Source organism: Ursus arctos, unplaced genomic scaffold (genome assembly GCF_023065955.2).
Source record: "Ursus arctos isolate Adak ecotype North America unplaced genomic scaffold, UrsArc2.0 scaffold_31, whole genome shotgun sequence".
NCBI lineage: Eukaryota > Metazoa > Chordata > Mammalia > Carnivora > Ursidae > Ursus > Ursus arctos.
The window spans coordinates 30,447,063-30,465,492 of record NW_026622997.1 but is presented as its reverse complement, the minus strand read 5'-3'; the positions used below and the strand labels follow the sequence as shown (position 1 = coordinate 30,465,492).

The following is an 18,430-nucleotide window of genomic DNA, read 5'->3' as shown; positions in this document are numbered from 1 at the left end:
TCATTTTTTAAAAATCAGTCATATTTCTACACACTAGCAGTGAACCAAGAAGTCCAAAAGTCCAAAGTCTATTAAGAGTCTTAGAAACAGAGGCTAGAGATACTGAAGGAAACAAATAGGAGAAAATTTCCAAAGGACTCTTCAGCCATTAGGGCCCTGCAGGAATTAAGGAAAGAAGACAGATACCTAGCTAGACCCTAGTGACATAGCCTAAACTCCAAGAATAAAGAAAATCCTTACATCTTTCAGAGAGGGGGGAAAAACAGATTACTTATTTACAAAGTACCCAGAATCCAATTAACTTTACTATTCATACAGAAACATGGAGCAGTGACCTCAAAATTCGAAGGATTCTACACATCGATCAAGAGTGAGGGCTTGGGGACTCTGGTACACTGCTGTTGGGAATACTGCAGCCATTATGGAAAACAGTACGGTGGTTCCTTAAAAAATTAAAATTAAAATTAGCACATGATCCAGCAATTCTACTTCTGGGTATATGTACCCCAAAACACTGAAAGCAGGGACATGAACAGATATTTTTACACCCATATTTAAAGCAGCACATTCACATCGCTAAAAGGTGAAAGCTGCAGATGAGTGGGTCATCAACAGATGAATGGACAATCAGAATGCGCTACAGGAGCACCTCAGACACTTGAGGCTCAGCTCCAGACACTGCAATAAAGCACACACCGCAGTAAAGCGAGCCCCGCGTGTTTTGGTTCCCAGGGCAAATAAATTATGCTCACCCTACGCTGTGGTCTAGTAAGTGCGCAACAGCATTGTGTCTTAAAAACTGGACATGCCTCAATTACAAAATACTTTATTGCTAAAAAAGGCTAACTATCACCCGAGCTTCCAGTGAGTCATAATCACAGGTCACGGATCACCACAACAAATGTAATAAATTAAAAAATTGCAATTATTACCAAAATGTGACACAAAGACGTGAAATGAGCAAATGCTGTTGGAAAAACGGTGCCGAGAGACTTGCTTTACGCGGGGTTGCCACAAACCTTCACTTTGAAACAAACAGATAGATAGATAGATAAATGCAGTGTCTCCAAAGCACAATAAAGTGCAGTTAAACAAGGTACGCCTGTATATACATACAATGGAATACTATTCAGCCTTAAAAGGTAAGGAAATTAACATAACCAACAACATGGATGAACCCTGAAGACATTATGTTGAGTGAGGTAAGCCAGTCACAAAAGCAAAACTACTGGATGATTCCACTCATGACCTACTGAGCCTAGTCAACTGCCTAGAGACAGAAAGTAGAACAGTGGTTGGCAGGGGCTTGGGGCAAGGGGTGGGGCGGGGCATTATTTACAAAGTTTCATTTTCCCAAGATGAAAAAAAGTTCCGGAGAAGAATGGTGGTGATGGTTGTACAACAGTGTGAATATACTTAATGCCACTGAACTGTACATTTAAAAAATCGTAAAAATAGTAAATTTTATGTTATGTATATTTTACAATGAAAAATAAACAGCTAATCAACCTAATAAACAAATAAATACATGAGCGAGGGCACTGTGCAGCCACTTTGGTAGTTCCTCAAAACGTCAAACACAGAGTTATTAGCACATGACCGGCAATTGCAGCCCTAGGTATATTCCCAAAAGAACTGAAAGCGTATGTCCACACAAAAGCCTGTAAATGAATGTTCACAGGAGCCAAAAAATGGAAGCAACCCAACTGTTGAATGCATAAGCAAAACGTGGTATTTTCCATCAAGTAGCAATAAAGAGGAATGAAGTACTATTACGTGCTACTTAGACAGCAAGTACACAGATGAACCTTGACAACGTTATGCTGGGTGAAAGAAGACAGACGCAAAAGGCCACATATTGTATGATTTCATTTATACAAAATGTCTGGAACAGGGAAATCCATAGAGAAGGATAGATTAGTGGCTGCCAGGTGATGGCTGAGGGGAGGGTGGTGCTGGGACTAACTATTAATAGGTATAGGGTTTGTTTTGGGGGTGATGGGAATGTTCTGGAATTAGTGGTGATACAACAGAGTAAGTATACCAAAAACCACTGAACTGCACACTTTAAAGTAGCGAGTTTTATGTTACATGAAGTAGATCTCAATTTTAAAATGCTAGAGAAAGCTATAGAATGTAACATAAACCGGGTGCCTGGGTGGCTCAGTTGGTTAGGCATCTGCCTTTGGCTCGGGTCATGATCCTGAAGTCCTGGGATTGAGTCCGTGTTGGGCTCCCGGCTCAGCAAGGGAGTCTGCTTCTCCCTCTGCTCCTTCTCTCTCTCTCTCTCTCTCTCAAATAAAAAAATAAAATCTTAAAAAAAAAAAAAAAAAAAGAATGTAACATAAACCACTCACATTCTACCTTGTGGCTCAGTGATTCGAAAGCTTGTCCCTGTCCATGCCCTCTTGCCCTGCAAGGCAGCCTGTCTGTCTCCTCCATCCTGTGTGTGCCCCGGCACTCTCTGGCTGCTCACCAGCCCTTCATCGCTCCCATGACTCCCCACTTTCCGACTCTTGGGCAAGGCTTGCCCCTGCCTCACTAAACCCACCCCTTTTCTGGCGGGTCTCCACCTCCTACACAGACCTACCCAGGGCCGTCTGGAGGCTGAGACACCAGCCCCAAGAGTCACCCCAGACGAGTTGCCCAATGACCGGGACTGCAGTTACAAGCGTGTGTCAGCTGAGGGATTCGGTTTCACGTAGGAACTTAATTATAGCTCAGGAGTGGAGGGAGGGAGAGGGGCAGTGCAGGCTTGAGGGGACCCACAGGAAGCTAGCCTGCTCTGTGGCCCAGACAGTATCTGCCAGGTCACAGCAGGACTGGGATCCACAGGAAAACAAGTATGACCCAGGCAGGCCCACAGCAACACACAGCTTATGGAAATCATCCTGTTCATAATCATGAATTCCTAGCCCTGTCATGCAACACCAGCCCGTGTACAGACCAGAGTGGTCCAGAAAAAACCTGAGATGTCAACTCTCACTCACCCTCAGGGCTCAGATAGGCCTTTTCCTCACCTACTGCCAGGGACCCCATTTTACTCTGTAAGAAATAAAGGGGAGGCATAGCTTATTCCTCCCAGAATACCCCATCTTCAGTTTTCTCCCTGACTCTGGGCTGTTTTTCTAGAACGGAATCTGAGCTGTTGAGGATGCTGGGAACATCTTCCCTGTGCCTGCCACTATGCTCAGATCCCTGCCTCCTGCCCAGTGAGGTGCCATGGAGCAGCTGCTAACACACAGGTGTCCGCAGGGCCGGGTCCACCACACCTGTCAAACCACCTGGCCTGGCACTGCCAGGCGGGGAAAGCAGACCAGGTGCAAGTTCATGGAAAGAGCAGGGCCTCAGTGGAGGAGCACGTCGCACTAAGACGTATTTCCTTCTCCCTGCTTCTGACCCATATCTGGGCTCCTTATTCTCTAGGCTTCTGCCTGGTCATCCCGCTTGCCCACTCAGCGAGGAGTCCCCAATGCCATCTGCAGCTGCCCTGACCCCCCAACCTATCGTCCAATTCCTTCTCCTTGTTTCAGGACAGAGCCAGGGACCCAGGCCCTCCTCTCTATAATTCTTCCCAAGCACCCCCCACACCCGGCCCAGGCACGATCCTTCCCATCTCCTGTGTACCTTTTTTTCTGAAATCATGAGAGGGTTCTCCCTAAAAGCCATGAAAAGAAACCTTCAGACTGGAGGCGGTATCCTTTCTGGGTTTTGTACGGAAGGAGAAAAAAAAAAAGGCAGAGAAGTGAGGCATGGAGAGGGAGAGCAGACCGGCTAGGCAGATACCCGGAGAGGGAGAAACAGGCACTTTTTGCCCTCCGCCCTTTAAACCATCACAGCAATGAGCAATCATACAGTCCTTCCCAAGTGCCTCCCTTTAGGCAAGATGCCTTTCTTTGCTCACTCACAAAGGGCAGGGAAGGTTAGAGAGCAGACAAAAGAAACCACCTGAAAAACGGGAAAGACAAGTCACAGAACTGAATGTTAAATAATATTCCCGTTTTCAAAGAAAACCAAGTAAGTACACACATAGTAAAATTTGAAAGAACATGGACTAAAATTTACAGCAGTCACAGGATTCTGTGATTATGTATGACTTTTCGGCCTTTCTCCGTGCTCAGCTGTATTTCCTTTTTTTACTGAAGTATAATTGACATACATTAGTTTCAGGTGTAACAACATAATGATTCAACATTTATATTCAATGCAAAAAGATCTCCACAGTAAGTCTAGTTACCATTTGTTATCATACAAAGTTACAAATATTTTTCCCCCTCTGGTGATGAGAACTTTTAAGATTTACTTTCCTACCAACTTTCAAATTAGTAATACAGCACCGCTGACTATACTGCATGCTATCCATTCTGTCCCCACGATTTAAGTATTTTTTAAAAAGATTTTATTTATTTGAGATATATACATAGAGACAGCGCGCACACATGCAAGGTAGGGAGGGGGCACGGGGAGAGGGACAAGCAGACTCCCCAGTGAGCAGGGAGTCCGACGTGGGGCTCGATCTCAGGACCTTGAGATTAAGACCTGAGCCGAAGGCAGATGCTTAACCGAATGAGCCACCCAGGCACTCCGATTTAAGTATTTTCTAATTCTCTATTATGAATAAGCACTATTTATATAATTAAAACATTTTAAAATAAATTAAAAACCACATCCATGGAAATGCTTGTGCCCGAATGCCAGCTCCACATCCCAAGAAACACTGCTTCCCAAATACCCATAACACTGGCCATTGGTGGTATCTGATGAGCTTCTAAGCCCCCCAAGTACAAGTTCCCAAAGATGTCTTTCACTGTTACCAGCTAAAGCAGCTTGCCAGTGACAAGCCCGTCCTTCAACACCTTGGGCCCAAGCACCCAAAATCACCTGGTAGTGTCTGCACTCATGGGACACGGGCCCTAACCCCTCCAGAGCTCACAACCCAAAGCCAGAGCCTCAGAAAGTGCAAAAGCAAACACAGGGACGGGGGCTACTGACATCCTCAGGTTGGAAGACCTCTCTTCCCAAGGCCCAGATAGGGGCTAGAGGGGGTGAACTGCGGGCAGCTGCCACGGGAATTACTCTGTGGGGTCCTGCAGGCAATCACTGACTACAGTCAACACCCACTACAGCCAACATCCAGATGGAAACAGGAGGACAACCAAGAGTCTTGAAGTCCTGTTCAGTCCAACCAACATTTACTGGCATCCATCCCGTGGAAGGAGCTGCCAAGGGTCCAGAGATATGCTAACAATAAAACAATCAACACCTAATGAGTGCCACAGCTGTGCCTTTACATGGATGAGCTCTTTTACTCCTCAAGTCATCCCCGAGGGGTAGGGTCTATGGTTATCTCCCCCATGTTACAGATGAGGAAGCCATCAAGGCCTAAAGTGACTTGCCCAAAGCTACCAACAGAGCCAGAACTTAGTCCCACGCATTCTGGCTCTTAACCAGTACCCCATATTCCCTCAAAGTTCTTAGCCTCGGAAAAAGCCAGTGAGCTAAAAATATAAAGAGTGCCACATGCTACTTCCTGTTCTGCTCCAGGGGAGAACTCATTCCCTTCTGAGAAGCCAAAGAAACAAGGAGTGCAACTGTCCCTCTGTCCAGGATCCCCTGGGCCTACAGTGGACCTGAGGCGAGGCCATCAAAGCAAGCAGGTGAGCACAGTCCCCACAGCCCAGCCGAGGGCACCGTCAAGACGCCACCTATGCCTTCCCTGCACCCCAACCCCAGCCTCCAGCCAGGAAGTGGGAGCAGAGATAAAAATAGCTCTCTAAAAATAAACCAGGGATGGCAAGGTACAAGAAGGGGAAAAATATAAGGCCACTGCTGGTTTGAGCCCTGTGCCCTGCTGGTCTAGGTAGGGCCCACATTGCTGAGCAGGACAGGTACCCAGAGTCTTGATTTCTCCTTCAGCCTCTGCTCATGGCCTGCAGATACACACGTGCACACATTCCTAGTGGCTGCAGAGCCCACACTAACGTGACATGAGCAGGAAAAGCAGTCACTGAACTGAGAAGCACAGGGGTCCAAAGGGCTTAAACCTCAGGCCGTCATCTGTCAGGTGTGACAGAGCTGTTTAACCTCTGTGATCCCACACCTCATCTGTTAAATGGGTATAACACCCGCCTCTCGCAGGCTGGTGTGAGGGACAGTGAGCTCATCCACGGCGTGACGTCTGGCCCAAGGGAGGAGCCAAACAAAGGCAACTTCCCTTCCTTTCTTCTCTCCATACGTGCACAGCTGGGCCCCCTTCTCTCTCTTCTCTCCCTTCACCAGACTGAAAACGGGCTGATTAATCACTTGGATCAGAGACTGGTTTTCTTCCTCCTACAAGTCCCTTCCACTCTATATGCCTGGCCCACCAGTTGGCTGGTTATTTCTTCTGGTTCGAGGGGGGCTGCTCACTGCCTTGAAGCAGATCCAGGGAGACACTAAGCGCAGCCATTCTCAGAGCCTCCTCTTCCCACTGACCTGGAACAAGACGCTGCAGGGGCCTCCAGACCCTGCCAACATTTGGTTCTGCTCAGTGACCAACAAGACACTCTGCTGTGCTAGAAAGCAGGGAGTGTTCTTGGAAGCCAACACCAGTCTGGCCAGTCAAGCAGGTACTTTCCAAACTGGAAGAATTAGCTTCAACCAGCCATCCTCCTTAGGGAGGTCCTGCTGTGTGGTAATCAAAGACACAGTTTTACACACCTGGGTTCAAATCTCAGCTCTGCCACTTACTGGTTGTGCAGCTTTAGGTAACTTTCCTAACCAGTCTGAGCCTCAGCACTCTCATCTGTAAAAGGGGTATGATGATTCCTACCTCTCAGGGTTGTGTGCATTAAACAAGCTGATGCATGGGAAATAATTAGCACAGTGCATTCAACACATGAGAGCCACAGCTTACTCGGCTCCTCGACAGCTACTGACTTGTGTTGGGAATAGGAAGGGGATTAGACACAGGTGAGCACAGCTCTCAAAAGAAATCACAGTCCAAGCCCCGAATGTGCACAATAACTCCACCATAATATACTACGGTAGGTGCTGAGCCAGAGGTATGAGAAAGGAGCCTTACTCGACCCCCAGTGGAGGAAGCGGAGAGAAAGAGGCATATGGAAAAGACTCCACCAAAACCAAAAACCTCCGTTCCTCAGCTGTCTCCACTAAGCTTCAACCAAAGGAAAGAGCAACAACTAGGAAAGGGGGCCTTAAGTTTCCTTCTCCAGATGGCTGACGCTGCCCCATGAAATGACTTCCCAGACAGGGCTCTGGTGTAGGTTAGTGCTAGGGCTACTCTGGGAAGCAAGCCACTTAGGCTGGCCATCCAGGCACTCTTCCGTCTGACAGTGCTCGGTGCTCACCTCTGCACAAGGCACTTGCCCATCAAGGAGCCAATTTCTGGGGAGATGATCTTTGATTGTGGCTAATGAACACACATCAGGACTGAGAACGTGACTGCGCATTGTAGCTGCTCCCTTGCAACTCAACGAGGTCTCTGACTCATCGAGAACATCAGAGGGATGGACCAGTTCTTTCTCACAATGGAAACAGAAGGCAGAAAGGAGGGCAAGGTTCAGGCTGCAGCCCACAAAGAGAAAGCAGCACAAGGACAGAAGCTCTGGGAGTGCTGGAACCAGCTCTACAATGTGCCCAGAGTGGGGGTACAAAAGTGAACCAAAAACAGATGGTCCTGGGGCACCTGGGAGGCTCAGTCAGTTAAGTGTCTGCCTTTGGCTCAGGTCATGATCTCAGGGGCCTGGGATCAAGTCCTACGTCTGGCTCCCTGCTTGGCGGGAGTCTGCTTCTCCCTCTGCCCCTCCCCCAGTTTGTGCTCCCTCTCCCTCTCTCTCTCTCTCAGACAAATAAATAAGATTTTTTTAAAAACAAAACAAACAGAACAGATGGTCCTGGTGGTATGTGAGAAGACGAGGCTACACTAGGCTTGCAGGGGACAGAGACGGGCCTTGGCCTGGGTGCAGATATGCCTACTGGGTCAGGGAATGGGCTAAAGAATGGATAAAATATTTTTCTGCAAGGTAACACACTGTAAGGATATGAAAGGCAAATTGTAAGTAGATGCTGTAAATACACGGGGACATTAAGATGCCAAAAAAAGAAACATCGCAGAAATCATACACTGTAATAGAATACAAATAAGACTGGAATAATACAATTTTGATTGGATGCATTCTGCAGTCTGAGAATTTGTTCACCTAGTGATTTTCACTTGGGAGACAGAAATTTATTATTGGTCAATTTGTTTATTACCAAGGATTTTTAATTTTTCAGTAACGATCGATTTGATGCCCTTAGTTAAAGGAGGTTCTGGGAAGAGTCACCTAGGACTACAAAATCAGGGACACAGGCATGGAGGATTTCATCTATGGAGACAATCTGTAACCGACCCCTAGATGACAATGAAGCTTACCATGAACTACCGACAGACTGTCATTTGGGAAAGTTGCCACAGCACCAGGACTGTCATGGGGTCACTATCCAGGGAGAGTGCGACTTTTCAAGCTGGGCTCACTTGACCTTTTGGGATCGGATACTTAGAAACCCAGAAAACACGGTGAGGACCTGGAGGCGGCAGAGTCCTGAGGATGGGGGTGGCCCCTCGCAGGAATGGGAGAGTCAAGGGCTCTGAGACAGGGCGGGGGGGGGGCCGGGGGTGCTGGGAATCTAAGCGGTAACCATGCATGCACAGTGGCACTACCCTGTGCACCTTGTTCTCTTTTTCTGGCAGCCCTCAGACTCCTGGTTGAGCAGCTGGGGAGAAGGCAGGCTATGGGGCCGCTCCTGGGAGGAAGGGCACGGAGGTGAGTGAGCTGTTAAGAATTTCAGGTGGGCAACTGTGGGACCCACACTAAGTAGCCCAGGAAGAGTGGAGTGGGAGGAAGTAGCAGGCATGGGGGCCTGGAGGTCCTCATGGGGCTGAGGAGGAGGGTGACTGGAGCGAGGACCCCCAGGAAACACTGCAGAACTGCCTGGGGAGAGCAGAGAGGCCAACCTGCATTTAAGAACACGGCTCCACACCACCACGGACAGTGGAGCTGCTTTTATTATTCAGAAAGAAGACGTTGCTTTCTTCCCCCCTTCTAATATTTTAAGTTGACGATATTTACCTGCTGATGTGGCCGGGGTAAGACGTGACAAATACTCCATGGAAAGGAATTGAGGAACACAGGCATAAAGACTGAGAGGGGCTGTGAAGAGGAGGAAAGGAGGGAAGAGGCTAAGGGCCAGGTGAAGTGAGAGACTGTACAGTTCTTCAGGGTCCACGGTCCCTGGCCACAGTCAAGTCTCTGACCTCATCTCCTTCTATGCTCTTCTCCCCTCACTCCACTCCAGCCACAGTGGCCTCCTGACTATTCCTCAAACACACCAGCCATGTTCCTGCCTCAGAGCCTTTGTACTTGCTTTTCTCTGCTTGTAAAATTCTTCCTACACATGGCTCGTTCTCTTTGAGCTCAAATAGTTCCTTCTCAGTGAGGCCTTCCTCAAGCCCTCTATTTAAAAGTGCCACTACTCTTTCCTGCCTTTTTAAAAAAGATTTTATTTATCTGAGACAGAGAGAGAGAGAATGTGCGCACATGCAAGCAGGGGGGAGGGGAAGAATCTCAAGCAGACTGCACAGAGCCTGACACCAGGCTCGAGCTCATGGCCCTGAGATCATGACCTGAGCTGAGACCAAGAGTCAGACACTTAACCAACTGAGACACCCAGGCGCCTCTTATTTTATTTTTTAAGTAGTCTGCACGCTGGGCTTAAACTTACGACCCTGAGATAATGACTTGAGCCAAAACCAAGAGTCGGACACTTAACTGGCTGAGCCACCGAGGCACCCCTCCTACTTTACTTTTTGATATAGCATTTACCAACATCTGACACACTAGTTACATAATTCTGGCTCTCTCCACGTTCTCCACCATAACCACCATGAGAGCATGAGACTTTTTTACCTGCTTTGTTCACTCCTTCAGCCCCAATGCCTAGCACATAGGAGGTACCCGATAACTGCATATTAATGAGCAGAAGATGGAAGTGGAGTCAGATTTATCCTCAACAGTCTGAAAGAAACCCTTCTTTTTTTTTTTTTTTTTTAGATTTTTATTTAATTATATGACAGAGAGAGAGACAGCCAGCGAGAGAGGGAACACAAGGAGGGGGAGTGGGAGAGGAAGAAGCAGGCTCCCAGCGGAGGAGCCCGATGTGGGGCTCGATCCCAGGACTCTGGGATCAGCCCTGAGCCGAAGGCAGACGCTTAACGACTGAGCCACCCAGGCGCCCCTGAAAGAAACCCTTTCTTACTCACCTGACTGAAGGTGTGGGGTGACTTCTAAAAGCAAGGCTCAGACACTACCTGAGGCCTTCTCTTTTACTCCCAAGAACTCCCTAAAAAGGTTCCCCCAAAGAGCATATTGCTTCAAATATTAGTCTGGGAAAAGGCAGGACCTAGAATCTTGAACTGCCATAAAAGGGGTGCTCTAAGACTGCCTTGAAATAAGAATGAGGGCCAGCCAAGTCACCCCCTGGGCCTGGAGGCAAACGAGCCCTGGAGTGGTTTCCTACTGCCACTGTTACAAATGACTACAAACTTAGTGGCTTAAAACAAAACACATTTATTCTCTCACAGTTCTGGAGGTCAAAGTCCAAAATTGGTTCCACTCAAAATCAAGGTATGGGCAAAGCCACACTTCCTCCAGAGGCTCTTGGGGGGCATTTGCTTCCTTGCCTTCTCCGGGTTCTAGAGCTGCGTTCCTCACGCTCCCTGGCCTCTTCCTCCATCGTCAGAGCCAGCAGGGTCGCATCCCGCTGCAGCAGTCACACTGCCTTCTTCTGTATCGAATCCCCCTCTGTCTCCCTCTTCACAGGACACCCATGACTGCACTCACGCCCACTCAGATAATCCAGGATAATCTCCCCATCTCGAAATCCTTAAATTAATCGCATCTGCAAAGTCCATTTTGCCATATAAGGTAGCATCCACAGGTCCCAGGGGTTATAGCCTGGATATCTCCGGGGGCCATTACCCAGTCCACCACCATGGCAGACAGATTCCAAGAGTGTGGAAGAAACAAGAGTTCAGACCTCTGGTCCACGTGAAGGAAGGATCAGAGCAGGAATCTTGGCAGTATCCTGGGCCAGGGTCTTTCTTTTGCTATCATAGCTTGCTATTATCTAAGGGGTGGGGAATTAATTTCATGGAGCTGAGCAGTTTGGCCTCTGGAGGGCCTCCTGAGGGGAGAAGGATAGTCTCCAACCTGGAGCCTCCAATGGCCCACGAAGGAGACCATCCCGAGATGCAGGTGCTGAGGGCCAAGGGGACCTACCAGGATCTCTGGACTGTCCTGACGGCTTCTGCAGGAGGGGAAGCTGAAAAGAAATGGTCTGGACCAAACAGACAAACTCACAATCAGGAATGGCAGGTAAGTCTTCTCTCATGAGAACTGCCTTCACTAGAGGGTTCTGAGAACCGATGTGGCTTCGGAGAGGGGAGAAAGACTGCTGTGATCAGACCACCAGATCAGCTGGTAATGTCTGACGCTGTGACAAATTACCAACTCTATTCTACATGGCACCTCTGCGAGCTGTAGGAAGGTGGTTTTGGCCCAGACACTGAAATACTTGGAAAAGACATGATAAACCCAACCACTCCAGGACATTGCTTTACACCTTGGACGCTATCCCTCTGTTGCGTAGATCTCCTATGGCTTCTTACTTAGTTGGAACGTGCTCGCTTATTATGAATTTTTCACTCCTCCCCAAAGCCCTCGAGGGCCCAGTGAGATGACTGAGGAGGAATCATTTCCAATGTAAGAGCTGCATGCTTACTGTATTGGTTCTACTGATGTGATGTTCACCAGTGGACCCAGCTGGCCAGAAATATTTAGTGGGCAAAGCAATAGAGCAGTGGCTGTCAACCATGGGTGAGTTTAATCCCTAGAGGGTATGTGGCAATGTCTGAAGACATTCTCGGTTTTCACAACTGGTACGGGGAAGGGGGGCAGGAGCGGTGAGATGCCACTAACATCTAGTGGGTATAAGCCAGGGATGATACTAAACATCCCAACAATACACAGACAGCCCACTCAATAGAGAATCTCCCAGCCCCAAACGTCTATAGTGCTGGGGATAGTGCTATAGAAACCCGGTGCTTAAGGAACTCGAACTGGCGGTGAAGACAGTAGAGTGAGAGTCATGAACAAGGCAATGCTGGAAGCAATTAAGGGAAAATGAGGAAGCATACCTCGTTTGCTTGTTTGGAAAAGGGGGTGACAGGTAAAGCTCTGGGTTCTGGCAAACTGAAGGACGGCCTGTTCGTGAGCAGAGAGCAGGCGTGCAGACTGTTGCATATGTGGGGTGGCCTGCTTGGCTACAGCTGCCATTGCGAGAGCAAAGTTGGCCTGTACTTCCATTGCAGTGGTAGCCAAGTAACTGTGAGCCTCTGAGGTTACAACTCTTGGATGAGGGAAGCGCCAGAAGCAGTAGTAAGGCAAGGATCAAGGAGTTACAGAAGATTAGAAACAAAGGTTTGTAGGCACCTATTAGTCTAACAGTAGAGAAATGAACTTTAGCACGAAGTGGTTTTCCCACAACACCGGGAGCCTCTCCCTGCAGTACCCTTCCCATGGGAGAACTCTTTCACAGGCATGTCACTATGAGCCGTGGAGAATTCGCCAATGGTCCCCAGAGAGCTGCTGAGATGATGACAAGGGTGGAAGTTAGGCTTTGAAGATTGGACTTGGTGGGGGGAAGAAGGGGTGTCACGATGCACTGCCCTGAACACCAGCTGTTGAACAGAACCTGCAGACTCCCCCACACCGAGGCTGGGCTCCCAGGGCCACAGCCTGTAAATCAGGGAAGGAACTGTTTCAGACAGGCATTTCTTTCTGAGCGCCCCACCTCAGAAGAAAGGGGACAAACCAGCACTGAATGAGGTTCATTTCAATCATTAAGTCCGGAGAGCGAAGAGTCCCCCCCAGGTCTGTCCAACAGCAAATCTGTTCCAACTCTTCCCATGGCCTCTCCATAGACACAAAAGTCAGAGACAGGGTAATGGTGGGGGGTGCTGAAAGCCAGAGGCCAGGGCCTCAGAGAAGCACAGGAGCCGGCTCTCCCCCAGCTCTGCAGTCCGCCTAGAGTCGTCCCCCAACCTCTAGCAGTTCTTCCGATTTTGACCTCCTTCAAACTCCTTTTGCTCTTTGCTCCCCTTAAGCCCCTTCTTTCTCCCTCTCCCTACCATTCGCGAATTTGTCCCCCTCTTCCTTGCTCTCACTCTTCTCCTCGCTTGCTAGTGGTCTATGAGCACAAAACTGGAGTGTATTTGAAACATCGTCCGCGGCTGTACGTGAGGCTTTAGCTTTCCCTTGCTTTTTCTTTTGACAACTTATGATTAGGGGCTCCTGGGTGGCTCAGATGCTTCAGCATCAGACTCTTGGTTTTGGCTCAGGTCGTGATCTCAGGGTTGGGGACTGAGCCCCGTGTCAGGCTCTGTGCCGAGCATCGAGTCTCCCTGAGATTCTCCCTCTCCCTCTGGCCCCCTCAGCTCACACACGGTCTGTCTAAAATAAAAAAAGAATGATTAACTTCTTATCGTGTCTTGACGATAAAGCCCAACTTGAGCTGCCTTCCACCTTTTGCGGAGCTTTTGATCTCTCTCACGATCGGCATCCCTAAATAAGGAAGGGGAGGGATTCCTCCAGCCCTGCTCTGGGTACTTAATCTGTGTGGCCGAAAGACTGAAATCAGTAACTCTAACAACCACCAGAAGAACCCAGATTTAATGTGAGGAAGAATTTCCTTACACTCAGACTACTGCAACAGTCTCCTACCTAACCTCTCTCCCTCCGTTCTTCCTCTACTCAATCCACCTTTATGCAATGTTAACAAGGAATGGTTTTTCCTTGCTCCCAAACCATCAGTGGCTACCCACTGCCCCAAAAACATGCAGTGCAAATTCCTTCACCTGGTATTCAGCCTGCTAAGAGCTGCCTAACAAAGGTGGTCGCCAGGAACGGAAACTGTGAGGAGGTGTACTTTTCTTCTGGAAGTGTCACTCAGATACAGGCCAGGCTACCTCACATAGGGACGCTCAAAAGTAGTAGCACTGCTCTCCAAGGAGCCTTCTCTCCCTCCCAGTGAGCCCCGTCTCTTGGTATTCATACCCTTGTATAGCCCTCTGAATCTGAACAGGTCCTGTGACCAAGAAAAGACAAAGGAATTGACACCGTGTCACTTGCAAGCCTGGGTCATAAGAAACCTTGCCCTTTGTGCCTGGATCTCTCAGTATGTTCACTCTTAGGGTGCTTCTGCTCGGAATCCAGCCACCACGCTGTGAGAAGCCCAAGGCACATGGAGAGGCCACAGGTAGGTACTCTAGTCAACAGCCAGCATCAAGTGCCAGCCATGTGAGCGAGCCAGTGTGGATGTCCAGCCCAGCTGAGCCTCCACACGACTCCTGCCCCAGCCTCTGTCTGACTAAAGCAATGTACCCTGAGAACTGCCTTTGATGAGTCCAGTCAACCCAAAGAACCAAGAAAGATAGTAAAGTTCCAATTTTGCTTAAGAATGTTCTAGACAAGGGGCCCCTCGGTAGCTCAGTCAGTTGAGCACATGGCTCTTGATTTCGGCTCGGGTCATGGTCTCGGGTGGTGGGGTCAGGGACCCACGCACTCAGCAGGGAGTCAGAGCCTGCTTGAGGTCCTCCCCCTCTTGCTCTGCCCCTCCCCCTGCTTGTGTGCTAAGATAAATAAATAAATCTCAAAAAAAAATGTTCTATGAGACAATAAAAACCAACTTTATTAAATCGTGACCCTTAAGTACATGTCTTTTAAATACTCTTTGTAACAAAATAAGAGTCACGTGGTTGCCTCGAGAAAAATTGTGAGATTTAGTTGCAAGCTAAACTAGTCATTTTTTTCATGAAACAACATTTTTACTTGAAAGAAAAGAGTAATACCTTATAATTATTTAGACTTTGAATATCTGACAGACTTTTTCTTGAAAATGGACATTCAATTAAAAAACCTGACAGTATGCGGGCACCTGGGGGGCTCAGTCAGTTATGTGTCCTCCTTATAGTTTTGGCTCAGGTCATGATCTCAGGGTCATGGGATCCAGCCCTGTGTCAGGCTCCGTGCTGAGTGGGGGAGTCTGCTTGAGATTCTCTCTCTGGCTCTCCCTCTCCCCCCCCCCCACACGCTCTCTCTCAATAAATAAAATCTTTTAAGCAAACAAACAAAAAACCCGACAGTATGTTACCAGTGATAAAAATCAAGCTTTCAAGAGAAAATCTAAATTATGGAAACTTGTATCCACCCCTCTGAGCTTGACAGCTTCCCAACACTTGAAAGCTTTTCTGTTGCTATCAGTGGTATTAATATGATTTGTTGATATTGTAAAATGAAATATGTCAACATTTAGAAGATTTATATGACTCAGTGAACCAATATGTTCTGGTGAGCAACTTAAAGTAAAAGATTCATCTAAAGTATAAGATTAACCAATGGATTTTAATGTTACAAAATATGAAAACTCCGTTGGTAAGGTTTCAGACTCCACATTCCAACTAACCTTTAAGAAACTACCACTTGTTCAGTTTTGGTATCATATCAAAGAAGAATATCCAAAATTATCTGCAAAAGCTATTAAAAGCTATTACCCCTCTCTTTCTCAACAACCTATCTGTGTGAGGGCCAGATTTTCTTCATAGCCTTCAAATAAAACAACATATCTCAAGAGACTGAACACTGAAGCAGTTATGAGAATCCAGCTGTCTTCTATTAAACCAGACATGAAGAGATCGCCAAAAATGTAAAACAACACCACTTCTCTCAACTTTGTTTTGAGAATTAGCTATTTTTTTCTTGAAAATGTCATTTGTGGTAAATGTCATGGGTTTATTATTATATTAAATGAGTTAATAAGTTAGTAATTTAAAAAAAATTCCTTGGTTTTTAGTTTCTACTATGGTAAACAAAAGTTCTTGGGTCCCTAATAATTTTTAAGAGTGTAAAGGGGGCTTGAGGTCAAAAAGTCTGAGAATCACTGTTTATGACATTCTAAAGTTGACTTCAGGGGCGCCTGGGTGGCTCAGTCAGTTAAGTACCTGTCTTCAGCTCAGGTCATGATCCCAGGGCCCTGGGATCGAGCCCCACATCAGGCGAGCAGGAAGCCTACTTCTCCCTCTGCCCGCAGCTCCCCCTTCTTGTGCTCTGTCTGACAAATAAATAAAAACTTAAAAAAAAAAAAGTTGACTTCAAAATAAACTTTCTTTCAAGGCCTCATCCGAAACCCAATTTCTTCAGGGACAAAGCTGATCCAAAGAGATGATGTGCTCTTTTAATGAGCACCCCTGGGGCGCCTGGGTGGCTCAGTTGTTAAGCGTCTGCCTTCGGCTCAGGGCGTGATCCTGGCGTTCTGGGATCGAGCCCCGCATCAGGCTCCTCCGCTGGGAGCCTGCTTCTTCCTCTCCCACTCCCCCTGCCTGTGTTCCCTCTCTTGCTGGCTGTCTCTCTCTCAAATAAATAAATAAAATCTTAAAAAAAAAAAAAAATGAGTATCCCTGCCCATGTTCTCAGTACCCACCAGCTCTCTTCATATTTTCAGAATCTTTTTGTGCATATGCCTTCTCTCCCCAACTAGACTCCACACACTTGGGGGGTGAGGGGGAGCAGCCAAGGACCGTTATCTGAAACATCTGTCACAGGACCTGACCCATCTATTGGTGCCTCAGATGGGAAAGATTAAGATAACGACCAAACCATAGTCTTCTGAGATTAGTGCTGAAAAATCTGATAAAGCCCTAGTCTCACCTTTGCCAGTGGAAACTAAGAAACAAAACTTCTCGCTGGGACTGGGAGATCAAAGCCCAGATATAAACCGGACAAGTGAGCCTGGACATGTACAACTGCCACCACCGTGGCCAGCTGCTGCTGGAACGAATGACAAAGCAATGAACTCAGTAGCTTTCCCTTCTACGCGATCCCCTCTCGGGGAACCTCAGCAGCCTCCCACACCCCCCTTCTTCCTCATTCACATCTCCTTCAGAGGAAGGACTGGGTATGGGTTTGACAACAGGAGGGGCCCCTGCCTGAGGCCTTCCTGCAAGATCCACAAACGACCTGACCCCCACAGACTGACAGACATACGGGCTCAGCACCCTGTCTGGCAACAGGAAAACCCACAGGGTGTTGAAGGCAGAGAAAGGGAAGTGAAGCCCATAAACAGCTGCTGGAACCACTGAACTTCGGAGATGAAAACAAATCAGACAGGAGCCCGTGTTTCCCCTGGCCCCCAGCAGGGGCCTCACCACAGCCCAGCCTCCCAGAGAGTTGAGACAATGAACATCGAATCCCCTGCAGCTCCCCTTCTGAGAGTTTATAAAATCCGTCAGGCATCCTGAGAACAAACAGGGAAACAGTAATGAGAGGCCCAGAACGTTGTTCAGACTCTGGTGAGGACTTGCTACGCCAGCAGAGATGGAAGAAAAAACCCTTGTGTATTATGCTCAGATCGCATACGTGCCAATGAACTTCGGACCCATTAGGCAGGGACTAAATCTGTTTTTTCTTTTTGCTATCAGCATTTCCCAAGTGTCTAGTACTGTGCCTGGTACATAGTAGACACTCAGCAGTGTCTACTGCATAAATGGAAGGGAATGACACCATCGTTGTGGCCTGGCACCCATATGGACAGAGAAGAAAAGTTTCTACACTGATTCATTCAACAAATATTTAGCATCTCCTCAGAGCTAGGCAGTCCTAGACACAAGAGGAAACAAAATAAGTCCCAGCCCTTGTGGAATTTATGTTTTAGTCGGTGTAAAGGTGAGGAAATCTCAGTGCTCCCCCAAAAATACATAAGCCATAGACATTTAATAATTATTTACTAAGTGCCCACTATGGGGAAGTGATAAGACCAAATGTTATGATAGGCACCTGGGATCTGGGAACTTAGCCCCAGTGAAATTGTTTCATTGTTTAGGCCAGGATCCTAAACCCGGCATGCCTCAGTCAGTTGTCAGAGGTCCTGTGTGAGGAAAATGGGATTACCTCTTCGGTGCGTCTGTCCTCATCTATTGGTGAACAGAAGCCACTGCGTGAGTATCACGTGCATGCCCAAAACACCACGCAACACTGCAGGACAGAAAGAGACCAACACCTTTAGCTGAGAGGCACCAGGGGTCGGAAAAGCAGCATCCATGTTCTAATTCAACACTAAGGCTCCAAAACTGCTCCTAGGTAAGCTGGCTCCTTCTTTGTCCCTCACACGCACAGCCTGAGATGTTGTTCTTCTGAGCCCGAGTTAGCAAAGATTTCCCGATCCTGGAAGTAGTCTGCTCATTTCCAAGTAAGCAGACACCGGCTTTGCTGATTTTACCGGGGTGAGGCAGAAGGAGCTGGCAAAGTGAAGAACAACCTGGAGCCCAACATCCCCC

At 47.8% G+C, this 18,430-nt stretch overlaps 1 protein-coding gene across 3 annotated transcripts in view; it reads right to left on the bottom strand.

The window, feature by feature from the left end:
• Positions 1-18,430, bottom strand: part of PPARD (peroxisome proliferator activated receptor delta) — an 82,197-nt gene that overhangs the window by 60,111 nt on the left and 3,656 nt on the right. The window contains exon 2 of one of the 3 annotated variants that reach the window (XM_026482724.4): positions 18,045-18,128. The exons of 1 other annotated variant lie outside the window; for it this stretch is intronic. The gene's annotated coding sequence lies outside the window, so the exon portion shown is untranslated. Of the gene's footprint in view, positions 1-2,357; positions 18,129-18,430 lie in introns of all 3 variants that reach the window. One more of the 3 variants, XM_057304810.1, reaches the window with a different exon arrangement.